The sequence below is a fragment of the Camelus dromedarius genome, unplaced genomic scaffold (assembly GCF_036321535.1).
Source record: "Camelus dromedarius isolate mCamDro1 unplaced genomic scaffold, mCamDro1.pat HAP1_SCAFFOLD_41, whole genome shotgun sequence".
Lineage (NCBI taxonomy): Eukaryota > Metazoa > Chordata > Mammalia > Artiodactyla > Camelidae > Camelus > Camelus dromedarius.
This window is the reverse complement of record NW_026989840.1, coordinates 722,932-736,640: the sequence shown is the minus strand read 5'-3', so window position 1 is coordinate 736,640 and position 13,709 is coordinate 722,932. Positions and strand designations below refer to the sequence as shown.

The window sequence follows — 13,709 nt, the reverse complement described above, 5'->3', positions numbered from 1 at the left end:
CCTCATGACACTGTTGAATAGGACCTGCTAACCCTCTGTCCCTGGTTAACCCTCTCTTCAAAGCCATTTAAATTTTTTGCAGGCTCCTCCGCTCAGATGTAAGAAAAGACTCTTTAAACTTCTTGATGCAGCTCCTTAATGAAGATCTTGTGAAGGAAACCTAGTCAAAACCTGGGAGGTATGCACACAGTGACTGCAAACTCAGCACTTTGTGATGTTCAGTATCAGATTTGTGGGTGACTCAGGAAAGGCTTTTTTAAGGTAACAAGGGGAAAGTGAATGGGTGCAGGATGTGTGAGACTGAAACATCTCGGTCCCAGCCAGCAAGGCACCTGCGTTCAGGATGGTGGGTGGGGAGTGCAGAGTTGTCACAAAGAAAGAAGTGGTGGGATGGGAGGGAGGACAGTTAGGTACTTTACTGGGGAGGGAAACAGTGGGTTGAACATTTCCTGGTTGAACAAGAGGACTGTGACATGATGTGCTTGTATTTTGGAGAGAAGGGTTTTGTGGGGACAGGCCTAGGGAGAACGCTCTCTGGCTGGGGAGTCAGCACAACAGGGAAACACAGAGAACTGGGCAGACCCCAGGGCCCTTGCTGGGGAAGAGGCTGCCCGCCAATTCGAGCCCTGGGGGCTGCTTCTGTCCCTTAGCTGGGGCCTCAGAGCTCCGTTCACAACCCAGTCCTGTTGATACAAGAAAAAAAAACGTGACGCATGAGAAGGGCTGTGTCTCAGGCTTTGGATGAGCCCCTGGGATGTGCCCCACCAGATTTTGTTCCTTGGCTTCATGCAGTGAAGAATTCAAGAGCAAGCCAGTGTTGAGTAAAGGTATATTTATTCAGAGAGATACATTGAAAGGCAAGAGAAACTTCACGAGTTGTGGGGGTTTGATGCTCAGATTAAAAGTAGGTACACACTCCACATAGTGTGGGCCTTCTCTGAAGAGGGAGAGAGAGTGGTGACCCCGAGGTGGTGTTGTGTTGCTCTTTTTTCTTGGGCTTGGTGGTTTCATATGCTAATAAGTAGAAGGATCAGCCTTAGGTCAAGGGGCTTGTATTCCCAGAGAGTTGACCATTTCCCACCCTTTGACATTTTGTGGCTAGCCTTGGGACTGCCATGGTGCCTGGGGCATGTTATTCACCATGTTACTATTACAGTGGGTGCATAATGAAGCTCAAGATCTGCTAGAAGTTAAATCTCTTCATCCTGTGCCTCAAGGCCTATTGGGGGTTGAATCCTTCACCATTATGATGTTAATTGTTGTGGCCTTCCTTGAATGAATGTGCTCTGCCCCCTTCCATCCTATCTCACTGTGATGACACAGAGAGAACAAAGGCCGGGCCCTGCCTGTGCTCCTGCATTTAACAGAGGGAGGTGAGGTGTGGGCTTATGATGACTCTGAGTGGTGAGAAGGATGTTTCAGATTTTCCCACGTGAGACATGGGGACCTGCCAGCAGCCACTGCAGAACTATCTCACGGGCATCGTCGCTTGTGTTGTTATGGAAACAACAGGCCAGCCAAGAAACAAGCACCACACAGAGGGTTGGAGTACTGAGATTTATTACCCCGGCGGGCTCAGAGGGGCTTCTGTTCCGAAGCTCTGAGCACCTCCAAGACCTGCACGTGAGGTTTTATAGGTTTAATTACAAGTATGGGGCTATTAGCCAATAAGGCTCCAACAACAAAAAGCAAGGAATCAGTACACTGAAGCTTATCAATTTGGAACAGGTCACATTACTGACAATTGTTGACATCGGATTTACGAGTTAGCCCAGCAAAACTTAGATCAGTAAACGGACACTTATCACACTTAGATTTGTGACTTAGCTTGTTAGCCCAGCTGGGCTTTTCCTTCACAGTGTCACTCATCTTTTCTGTTTTTCTTTTTTTTTTTAAAGTATTTAATCCAAATTTAATATCAGGATTCTTTGGGAAAGAAATTTCTCTTTTTCTTTTCTTTGGGGCTCTTTGTGGGGGTAGGTAATTAGGTGTATTTATCTGTTAGTGGAGGCCCTGGTGTTCGAACCCAGGACCCTGTGCACGCTAAGCACACGCTGTACCGCCCTCCCCATCATCTTTTTCTTTTTGCTTTATCTGTCAAGAATCTTACACCTGAATTTCTAGTCGGCCTTTAACACTTGCCCTGACTTCATGGAATCCATTTTTATGACTTTACCTCCCACTGGTTTCATTTAAGTATTGAATCTCCATTTTCTCTTCACTCTCAGTTTTGCCTTTTTGTTGTTATGGTTGTTAAGCTGTGTTTAAAAAAATTGTTTAATTTCTCTTTTAGCAGGAGGCTAAAAGTAAATAAATATGTAAACAAACAGCACACTTAAATGCTTTTATACATTCTAAGCTGTTTAGTAGTTACTTAAAAACTGAATTGAATATTAAAGTGATAACATTTTTAAATTATTTTTTAATTTTTTACAAAGATATAGCTGATTTAAAATATGATATATTTCAGGTGTACAATAGATGCTCCATTTATAGTTACTGTAAAACATTGGCTGTATTCCCTGCGTTGTAAGATACATCCCTGTAGCATGTTTACATTATATGTTGCAGTTTGTATAAGAAAGTTGGGTAATGCAGAGTCTGGAATGTGGCTGTGTCTGACCCAGGTTCACGCTCACCCTGCCTGTCAGAGCTCAGGCCCTCACTCCTGTATGCAGGAGAGCGAGTGGAGGTAGCTCTCATCAGCGCTGGTACCAACGTCTGAGTGGCAGTGAAAGCAGTGACTGTGTGTGGACGTGCAAAGTGTTGTTTCAAGAGCTTTACATGCATTTTTGCATTTAATAATTAAAGCCCTCCTGTGAGGAAGCGTTTTATGATTTTAATGAATAAAACTTTTTTTTGATATTGATAGACTTCAAACCTCCGGAAAATTTACAGAAATAGTACAATAAACACTCAGATACAGTTCACCTTAAAGGGCACTATTTGGCCTTTTGTGTCTGGCTTATTTTAGCATAAAGTTTGAAGGTTAATCCATGTTGTAGCCTGAATCAGTACTTTATTCTTTTAGTTTGATAATATCCTTTTTCTTTTTTTTCGTTTTTGGTCTATTTAAAAACATTTTCATTGAAGTCTAGTCAGTTTATAATGTGTCAGTTTCTTTTGCACAGCACAACACTTCAGTTAAAGAAGAACATACCTGTATTCATTTTCATATTCTTTTTAAACATAAGTTACTATAAGATAATAAATATATTCTCCTGTGCTATACAGTATAAACTTGCTGTTTATTCTATACATACTCTGTATCTGCAAATCTTGAACTCCCAATATATTCCTTCACACACCCTCTCCTCTCTGGTAACCATAGTTTGGTTTCTATGTCTCTGTGTCTGTTTCTGTTCTGTAGATAAGTTTATCTTTTTGTTTCTTTGCTTTATTTTTTGTTTTTTGTTTTTTTGTTTGTTTGTTTGTTTTAGATTCCACATGTGAGCGATCTCATATGGTATTTTTCTTTCTCTTTCGGGCTTACTTCACTTAGAATGACATTCTCCAGGTCCATTCATGTTGCTGCAAATGGCATTATTTTATTTTTTTTTTATGGGTGAATAGTAATCTATTGTACAAATACACTACAAACTCTTTATCCAGTCATCTGTCAGTGGACATTTAGGTTGTTTCCATGTCTTGCTATTGTAAATAGTGCTGCTCTGAATGTTGGGGTGTAGGTGTCTTTTTGAATTACGGATCCTTCTGGATATACGCCCAGGAGTGGGATTGCTGGGTCATATGAGAGGTCAATTTTTAGTCTTTTGAGGAACCTCTATACTGTTTTCCACAATGGCTCCACCAAACTTCATTCCCACCACAGTGTAGGAGGGTTCCCAATTCCCCGCAGCCTCTCCAGCATTTACTGTCTGTGAACTTCTGAATGATGGCTATTCTGACTGGTGAGAGTTGATACTTGATTGCAGTTTTGATTTGCATTTCTCTGATAATGATATTGAGCATTTTTTCATGTGCCTATTGGTCAATTGTATGTCTTCATTGGAGAAATGTTTCTTTAGGACTTCTGACCATTTTTGGATTGAATTGTTTGTTTTTCTTTCTTATGAAGTGTAAAAGCTGTTTACATATTCTGGGAATTAAGCCCTTGTCAGTCTCATTTATTGCAACTATTTTCTCCCATTCCATAGATTGTCTTTTTGTTTTGCTTATTGTTTCCTTTTCTTTGCTAAAGCTTGCAAGTTTAATTAAATCCCACTTGTATATTTTTGCTTGTATTTCTATTGCTTGAGTAGACTGCTCTAGGAAAACATTGTTGAGATGGATGTCAGATGTTTTGCCTATGTTTTCTTCTAAGAGGTTTATAGTGTCTTGACTACATGTTTAAGTCTTTAAGCCATTTTGAATTCATTTTTGTGTATGCTGTGAGGGAGTAGTCTAACTTCATTCATTTACATGCAGCTGTCCAGTTTTCCCTACATCATTTGCTGAAGAGGCTGTCTTTACTCCATTGTATGTTCTCACCTCCTTTGTCAAAGATTCAATGACCAAAAATTTGTGGGCCTATTCTTGGTAATTTTGTTTATCCATTCATTGATGGATGGATATTGTTTGTAACCTTTGGCTACTCTGAATGAGACTGCCATGAATATTGATGTGCAAGTTTTTGTGAGAATATGTTTTCATTCTGTTGGCTGTAGAGTTGGCCCTCCATATCTGTAGTTTCCACTTCAAGGATCCAGATGGCTGGTTGTAAAGGGACTTGAACATCCTTGGATTATGGTATCCAGGGTGGGGGGTTCCTGAAACGAACCCCCCGAGGATACTGAGGGATGACTCTATATGTAGGAGTGGAATTGCTGAGCCATATATTTCTAACCTTTTGAGGAAACACCAGGCTTTTCCAAAGAAGCTGCACCATTGCTCCTTTCCAACCGCTGCATATTGAGGGTTCCCATTTCTCTGCCTCCTGACCGACACTTGTTATTGTCCATGTTTTGATTATAACCATCCTAGTGAGTGTAAAATCAGATATCATTTTGATTTTGATTTCGCAAGTGATGCTGAGCATCTTTTCATATGCTTATTGGCCAATTGTTTATCTATTTAAATACTTGGCATATTTAAAAATTGGGTCGATTTTCTTTGTATTGGTCAGTTGTAAGCATTTGTTTTATATCCTGGATACTAGTCTCTTATTAGATATATGCTTTGCAAAATTTTTCTCCTATTCAGCAGATTGTCGTTTCACTTTACTTTTTTTAAACATTAAAACAATTTCTTTCTAGGGGAGGTAATTAGATTTATTCATTTTATTTTTCTTGCTAAGCACGCACTCTATCACTTGAGCTACCCCCTTCCCCTTTCATTTCACTTTCTTGATGATGTCCTTTGTAACAAATGGTTTTAATTTTGATGAAGTCCATTTTATCTTTCTTGTTTTTCACTTGTGCTCTTGGTATTGTATCTAGGAAGCCATAGCCTATCCTAGGACCACAAAGATTTAAACTATGTCTTCTTTTAGAAAATTTATACATTTAGTTTTTACGTTTCTGTATGTGATCCATTTTGAATTAATATTTTATTTGTTATATAAAATACGGGGGTCCAGATTCCAGATTCATTCTTTTGCCTTCAGATACCCAGGTGTCTCTGCACCATTTGTTGAATAGACTATTCTTTCAATGGAGTTTTGTTGGCACATTTCTGGAAAAATGACTGTAAATGTAAGTTTCCCCCCTGGATTTTTTATTGTTTCTCATAGATTTATGCATCCAAACTTATGCCAGTACCATAATGACTTGAGTACTATAGATTTGTAGTAACCATTGAGTGAGTCCTCCAACTTTGCTATTCTTTTTCAAGATTGTTTTGGCTGACCTGGGTCCCTTGCACTTCCATATGAATTTTGGCATCAGTTCTTCAATTTTTGCAAAGAAGTCAGCTGGAATTTTGATAGGGATTCCATTAAATTTGTAGATCACTTTCGGGAGTCTTAACATTTTTAATAATATTGTCTACCATTCCATGAACATGGGATGCCTTCCATATATGTAGATGTTTTAATTTTTTTTTGGTGATACTTCAAAATGTTCAATGTGCAAATCTTGTAAAATTTTCTTAAATGTATCTCTCATTTTATTTTTAATGCTGTTGTAGTTGGAAAGGCTGAGCTTCCTAAGGGTGGGACTATATATCAATTTATTTATTTCTAGGATTCCTACACAGCAAATACCCTAGATTTATATTTGCTACATAAATCTATCCACAATTCTTCCCACCCCCGTGTCATAAGAAACCAAGACCCAGGTTAAGCTACCTGAACACTTATGTGGAAGTGAGAAGTGAGACCCTTGGGTGGGGCTTTGTGCAGATTTTACTGAAAGCTTATTCATTATGGCTTCATCTTAATTTCTTTTAAACAATCCTTTCAGTGTATATAGTCAGATACATTAAGAAAATGCCCTTTCGATGTGTGGAGGAGCTAAGACTATAATTTTCAAATAATTTCTAGTGAGAGTGTTGTACTTGAAACTAATTTGCATCAATTTGAAGATTTATGTTTCAGGAGCTTTGACTATATAATACCTGTCTTTATTCAATAACTACAACTAAATGCTCAAACAACATGTAAGAATTTGAGCAAACTGCCCCCGCCCCGTAGTGCTGGTTGGCTGCAGCTGTAACTGGAGTCAAGTCTTACCTATCCCAGTACGCTTGGGTGGATCTGCTCAAAGGGGTTCGTCCAATAGTTTGTCGGTAGTCTTTTGGACAAAGCCATAAAGCATTGATTTAAGGTTGCTGGAATGGAATCTATTTTATTAATATTAAGTAAGCACATATTGAGTGCTTACTGTATGTTGGGAATTGTCCCTCAGCCTAACATGAATATTATTCCGCTTAAAACCTCTCATATTTCCTTGTTATTCACACTTTACAGATAAGGAGTCTGAGTATTAGGTTTTCTCTCTTTTGGGGGGAGCTCATTATCAATGATGGGAAGTTGTAAGGAAAAAGATACTGATTCATCCAGAGAAAACATTTTTCTGAGAGTCAGCACTGAAGAGGTTGATCATTGTTTGAGTAAGACGAGCCCCGGGTTGTACGGAGTCAGCATCCCTGTCCTGGACACGGCACGTGTAGCACTGCGTGGTGGGTGAGGCGGCGCGGCCGGGCAGGGAACGCGGATGCCGGGCCGTTGGGCTGTGCTCAGGCCCGGTGGGGCTTTCTCCTAAGGGAAGTGGAACGTCATTGTCAGAATTTAAGTAGGGGAGAGGGGTGCTCTCGTAGATCACTTTTGTCTTGTAGAATGCTTAGAAACATTTAGAAGGCTCGGCAGGAGGTGATGTGATAAGTCAGAGTAGGGTGGCTATGAGGTGTAGCAGTGTTCAATTTTCAAATGGTTTTCAGTCCCAGGTTTGTGGCTCAGTAGCCGTGTCACTTTGGATGACGCACTCAAGGAAGTGAAACAATTTATCTTATTACTTGAAGCAGTGATATACCGACTTCCCAGGACTTCTGTGGAGATCCAGTGAGATAACGTGTGCACAATGTGCAGCGTGGTCCCCAGCACACAGTCAGTGCTGAGGGAGTGCCAGTGAGAACTTTGTAGGTGAGGTGTGGGTGGTGTGACTCATTGACTGAGGAAATTGGGCCCTGAAGGAGGGGTCCAGTCACATCTGTGAGTGATGGGACTGAGCTGGGAGAGGCAGAGGGTGGAGTTGGTGGTGCCCTTGAAACATCTAAGTGCAGTGCCACAATCACAGAGGAGGTCTAGGCCCGGGCTGTGCATTTTCCTATAATCTCAATCCCTGAGGACGCCGAGGTATTGATCATTGAACGTGAAGACATACTTACAGGACAAGTGAATAGTAGTATCATCTCTGTCATCAAAGCTCACGTCTCTTTATTCATCACTCACTTTGCTAATTGGGTACTTACAGAGCTCAATTCACCATCCTCACCTGGGCTCAGGCTCCACAGAAAAGATCTTGTGAGTCTCCCTCTTTTCCAGAAGAAAACACATTTAGCTGGTAGACTTCTCTACTTCGCCAGACTTAGAATTTTAGTTTGTTGATTTAATTCTGTTTTCTGTTGACCGTCTCCTGACAGGAGAGACATTTTACCTCATGGTCAGGTTTCAATTAGCTGTTACTGAGAACTGCTGATCTGATCCATAGTGTATTTTTTCTATTAACTTTGTAGAGTACTTATCATTTTTCTGTCTTTGCCCTTTAATTTTGTTTCCTCTTCAATGTTCTATCCTATTTGGGGCCTTATTTTATTTTTTAATTCAAAAATGTCTGTTAGCAGTTAAGAAAACAAAAGCAAATAAAAAATGCACATGATAGCTAGATTTAGAATATATCTAGTGTGTTTTCTGTCTCGGCAATGGAGGGTTCTAGAAACTCTTGAAAACCTTCATTACATAAGTTCCTTAAAATGCTGATTAAGAAATAAGACCTTCCTTCCTCATCTTTCAAGCTGCACAGCTAATTGTCAAGAAAGTGAGGGGAAATCCTCAGAAGCCAAGTCAACCAGAAAGCAGGGATTCTGGGAGATACACGAGCCTTAGAAGCCCTGGGGGCCAGTTGGCTCCTGAACTGAGTTTCAGTTGCCTTGACAGGAGGGCAGGAGGTGAGCCCCAGGCCTCTCACACTGGGAGTTGGATGGCTGTTCTTATGTAAGGCCAAGCACATCCTGAGAATCCTGCTTTATAAAAGGGTGAATTAGAAAGAAAAGTAAAAAAGCATTCCTCAAGGCAAGGAAGTAAGGAAAGTCAATTTTTTTGGAAGCGGGGAAAAATAACATATCCAATGTAAGTATTTAGTTTAAATCTGTTCTGGCATGAGACTGACAACAAACTCCTGGCAGAAAATCACAGCTCCTCCTGGAAAGAGAAGTTGTGTTTTGAATGAATCAGTGGGCAGCCATTTAGAAAAATGTCTCCAGAGTCTTCTGGATCAAGATACTGGACCCAAACACCTCCCTTCCATGGTCTCATTTAAATAACCAGAAAGGTTTTAAAGGAAAGAAGCCATAATCATAGTTCTATTTATTGACATTAATATATGCTAGGAATTCAGATGTGACTATGGAGTTGTCACCTCTTTTATGGACCTTACTTTCTATTTGACATAGTTGGGGAACTTGGTGGAGGGTGGTGTTAGACTGTTGCAATTAGCCAGGACAGGAGATTAAGAAAGCAGTGAAGGGCGGGTGACATTTTTAGCTGAGGACAGTCCTGTTCAGTTGGTTTGTAATTGCAGGCTCGTTGAGTTGTCACTGGAGGGAATTGATCTTATGGAGTTTGGACTTAACTCAGGCCTCTTCAGAATGGACAAGTGAACCTGGAGAAAGACAGTCAAATCTGTGCAGACATTAAAGTCCACGTGAACGTGCTGTATCCCTGAGCCAAAGATAGGACAAGTAGGCAGCACTTCTTGAGGACAGAGGAGTGGTTTTTAAGGTTCTCCAAGAATGAAGCCCAGGGAACCGGGATGGCCAGTTGTCAAACTGTGACGTTGCTCTTTGGACGGTGTACCCACCGAGGTTATTGGCCGTTAATAGGTTTCCATTTCTCTTTAATGCATGACAGGTGATGAGGACGTGGGCATACACTTTTGACACCTTGTCAAAGTGACTGGGTACCTGCCTAGAAGGGCGGGCACAGCTACGGCTGCGCCATACATCTTGCCGCCCATCCCGTTCCCCGGCTCCGTGATCACGGCAGAGTGGTTCCTTGTTGAGCTGTCCGTCTCCTCTGTGACATCGTAACCCAACAAATTACCGGAGCGTATTAGCTAGGCTTTGTTCTTTTCCATCCTTCCCTTCAAATGATGATGACTGATAATGGACCCAGTTACGTTTGCAGATGATTTACACGTAGTGCTGTCAATACAAACCTTGTAATCCCCACTGTGTGATCTAGAGAAGAAAGTTACATTCTTTCCAAATTGTTTTGATGCACTTATGTGGGAAAATGATGTACGTTTGAATATGTATTTCCTCTCTGAATAACCATGGCTACAGATGAATATTTGTAGACATGGAATGAGTTTACTGTATTTGAACTGTATGGTCCCCTAAATTCTCCCCAGCTTTTTAAAGTCATCACTGGAGTGCTACCTCCACAGTGTCCCAAAGCATCCACCACTGCCTGTTCTTCAGACACTGTGAGTTTCCAAGTTGGAGAAGGCTGCTGGCTGTTGAGGCATTCTCTGGCACATCTCTGGCTGGCTGATGTGAGCTTAGCACACAAGACTTGGCAGACAGTATCTAACCATGGTCACGTCCATTTCTGGAACACTCATGGAGGATTTTACACCTATGCTACTGGCATACGTTATTTCTTTTAGTTTTCAAAACAATCATAATTAGATTTTATCACCTGTATTAATAAGGAAACTGTCAAAGCGAGTGATGTGCAGACTTTGGACTGGAACACGGGTCTTTCTGATCCCTATCTCTGTTCCCTCCCCAGCCTATCCTTCCAAATGTCCAGGAGACTCTTCCTCAGTCTTGAGTTTCCCGCTGATGTTACCACTGTCTTTGTTTCTGGAGAGGAAAACAAGTCTAAACTTACTTTCCAGTTGGAAATGGAATGGAGAGTTAACGTTGGAAGCCGGGAGAGTCTGTCCTGTGATGAAGCGGTCTCTGAGCCACTTCCATGGGGACGTCACGTCACTGTCTGGGCCCCTTGCACAGCCTGTGCACAGGTGATAAGCCAGATGTGCTGAGCAGTCCTACCGGACAGGGAAGTGCTTGGAAATGAGTTTGGGTATTTGGTTTCATTACATATGTTCCTGAGGGCCTTGGCCTGGCACTTCAAATGGGACCACTCCCTGTCCCACAGACTCGTGCTCTGGGCCGGTGCAGACCTAACGTGGCCTCAGCCTGAGGCTCAGGGCCCGTGGTGATGAGGAGCATTTTAGTCCAGGGTCTGCCGGAGGCTCTGACAATTCTGGGCCATGGGAATTTGTCCAGGATGATAATAAATCCTCCCCGAGATTCAGATTTCCTTGCCTGTGAGCTGGGGTAGTAATAGTTTCTGAAATGATTGTAATGATTCAGTAACGGGCACAGCGTGTGCTGGCAGGTTGCTTGTGTTTAAGGAGCAGAAGTCGCAGTCACTCTGTCAGCCTCTCACTGTGTGCTCTGTGCTTTGAGCGGTTGTGTGTTTGGTGAAAGTCCCGCCCAAACCCTAGGGTGTAGATGAATTGTTGTTCCTTTACTTTCCCGTCCTTTTCCTCTTTCCCTTCTCTGTGTCCCATGTTTAGGTAGCAGATTCCTCTGTTTCAGGGAATACGGAACTTTCTAGTAAAAGGAGAGGCGGAACGCGGAAAGGTGGGGCCCAGAGGGGGTCTGGAGCATCCGCACAGCGCTGCTTCCCTGCATTTCTGCATCCGGTCCCATCAGTGCATGAAGTCAGCCTTCCTCTTCCTTCCTGTGTCGTTCGGTCTCTGTTTTAAGGGAAAATTTTTTACGGGTCTTTTTTCCATTACATGTTTCGTTCAGATGCTTGTTGCTTTTCTCCCTGTGCTTCAGCATTCCTAGGAGAGAATTCAGCAGTGCAGCATCCTCTCCGAGCTCTATGAGTTGATCGGCTTCCACCGCAAGTCCGCCTTCTTCAAGCGGGTGGCCCCCGTGCAGCGCGCGGCCCCCGGCATCCCGGAGCCTGGCGGGAAGGTCTTCTACCGACTCCTTCTGCAGACGCTTCCTGGCTACAGTCTGTCGCGGGATCTGCAGGACTTCAGCAAAGGTGTTGGAACTAAAACATTGCTTCAGTCCCATTAACCATGCCTGGTTTGGGCCCTGCTGTCCTGTCTCATCAGGGTGAATTCTGATTCGTTTAGAATAGGGCTCAGCAGACTTTTTCTGTCAAGAGCTTGGGAGTAAATATTTCAGGGTCTGCAAACCTCCTGATCTCTGGTGCAGCTGCTCAGCTCTGCTGTTCAGACGCCAGAGCATCCGGACATTCCACACACCCACAGAGCTTTATTAACAGCGGTGTCTGGGGCTGGATTCAGTGTATGAACTGCAGTTTGTCCCCACAGCCTCCTCACTATTGACGCCTGCACCAGAGCATGCATTTGCGACAATGGGTGAACCTGCACTGACACGTCATCATCACCCAGAGCCCAGACTTAACACTAGGATTTACACTTGGTGGTGTGCACTCTGTGGGTTTGGACATATGTGCAATGACATGTATCCACCGTCACAGCATCATACAGAGTAGTCTGTCTTAGTGACCTTAAAATGCTCTGTGCTGCACCTCATTCATTGCTCCTTCCCCTCTAGCCTCTGACAGCCACTGATCTTTTAGTCTCTGTGGTTTTCCCTTTCCCAGAACACCATACAGTTGGAATCAGACAGTTGCGGAACCTTCCCAGATTGGCTTCTTTCACTTAGTAATATGCATTTAAGGTTCCTCCATGTCTTTCCATGCCTTGATAACTCATTTCATTTTAGCACCAAATAATAGTCCATTTTCTGGCTGGACCACAGTTAATCCATTCACCTACTGAAGAACAGCTTAGTTGCTTCTGAGTTCTGGTGATTATGAATAAAGCTGCTATTAACATCTGTATGCAGTTTTGTGTGTGGACATAAGTTTCCATTTCGTCGAGTAAACACCAAGGAGCACAGTTGCCGGATCATGTGTTAGGAGTACGTTTAGTTTTGTAAAAAATTGCCAGACCGTCTTCCAAAGTATCTGGGCCATTTTACATTCCCACCAGCAATGCATGAGAATTCCTTATGCTCCACATCCTCACCAGCATTTGGTGCTGTCAGTGTTCAGAGTTTTGGCAGTTCTGACAGGTGTGCAGTGGTACCTCGCTGTTTCAGTCTGCATCCCCTTGATGACAGATGCTGTGGAGCATCTTTCCATAGACTTCTTTGGCATCTAGATTTTTTCTTTGATGAGATCTGTGTCAGGAATTTTGCTCATTTTTTAATCAGGTTGTTCATCCTTCTTGTTGAGTTTAAAGAGATTTTGGTATATTCTGGATATCAGCCCTTTATCAATGTGTCCCTGCCCTTCACCTGCAGCACCGGAGTTGTCCTTTGGGTCTCAGTGGAGTGTCAGCTCTTCAAAGAGGTTCCCTGTCTTCCCTCAGCCTAAATACTGTCCTTGTATTTTTCACTTTCATTGACTCATTTTGTTCTTTTTAAATAGCATTTCCCATAATTTGTAATTATATTAAAAAAAAGGGCAATGATTGAACACCACCTCCCCACCAGGCTGTGTGCCCTGTGAGAGCAGAGGCCCTGTCCCCACTCACCATTTCCCATGACAGCACATGGCACATGTCCATGTAAAAGTGTGTAACGTGGGGCCAAACCTGATGAGCAGCTATGATGACATGTGTTGGCTACCATTTATTGAGTAGACTTTGTTTCTGATGTAAATTATTAAATCACATGAATTAAACTTGTTTGTTTTGAAAAATAAAACAACAAAGCCCACCTCCATTTGATTGGTACTTTCTACTTAGCCTTCTGACACAGGAGGGGATGTTCACAATCATTTTCTGGAGGAAGTTGGGGAGGTAAAGTAAGAGAGTGAGATCAAATAAAGTAAAAATGATAACTATCAGTTGGCTTTATTTTCACTAAGACATAAAAGTTACTTTAAACCCTATCTCAGCTGTTGTTCTGTTGTTTTAAACATTTCTCATAGAATTAAATGGAAGCCCACTAAACCCTGAAAGGGAAATTGTGTGCTCAGGTCCTGA

General features: G+C 42.3%; 1 long non-coding RNA gene across 1 annotated transcript in view; it reads left to right on the top strand.

Moving 5' to 3' along the window:
- Window positions 1-13,446, top strand: part of LOC135320900 (uncharacterized) — an 86,451-nt gene extending 73,005 nt beyond the window's left edge. The window contains exon 8 of the long non-coding RNA XR_010380246.1: window positions 11,515-13,446. This is a non-coding gene — a long non-coding RNA (uncharacterized LOC135320900). The remainder of the gene's footprint in view (window positions 1-11,514) is intronic.
- Window positions 13,447-13,709: the final 263 nt, after the last annotated feature.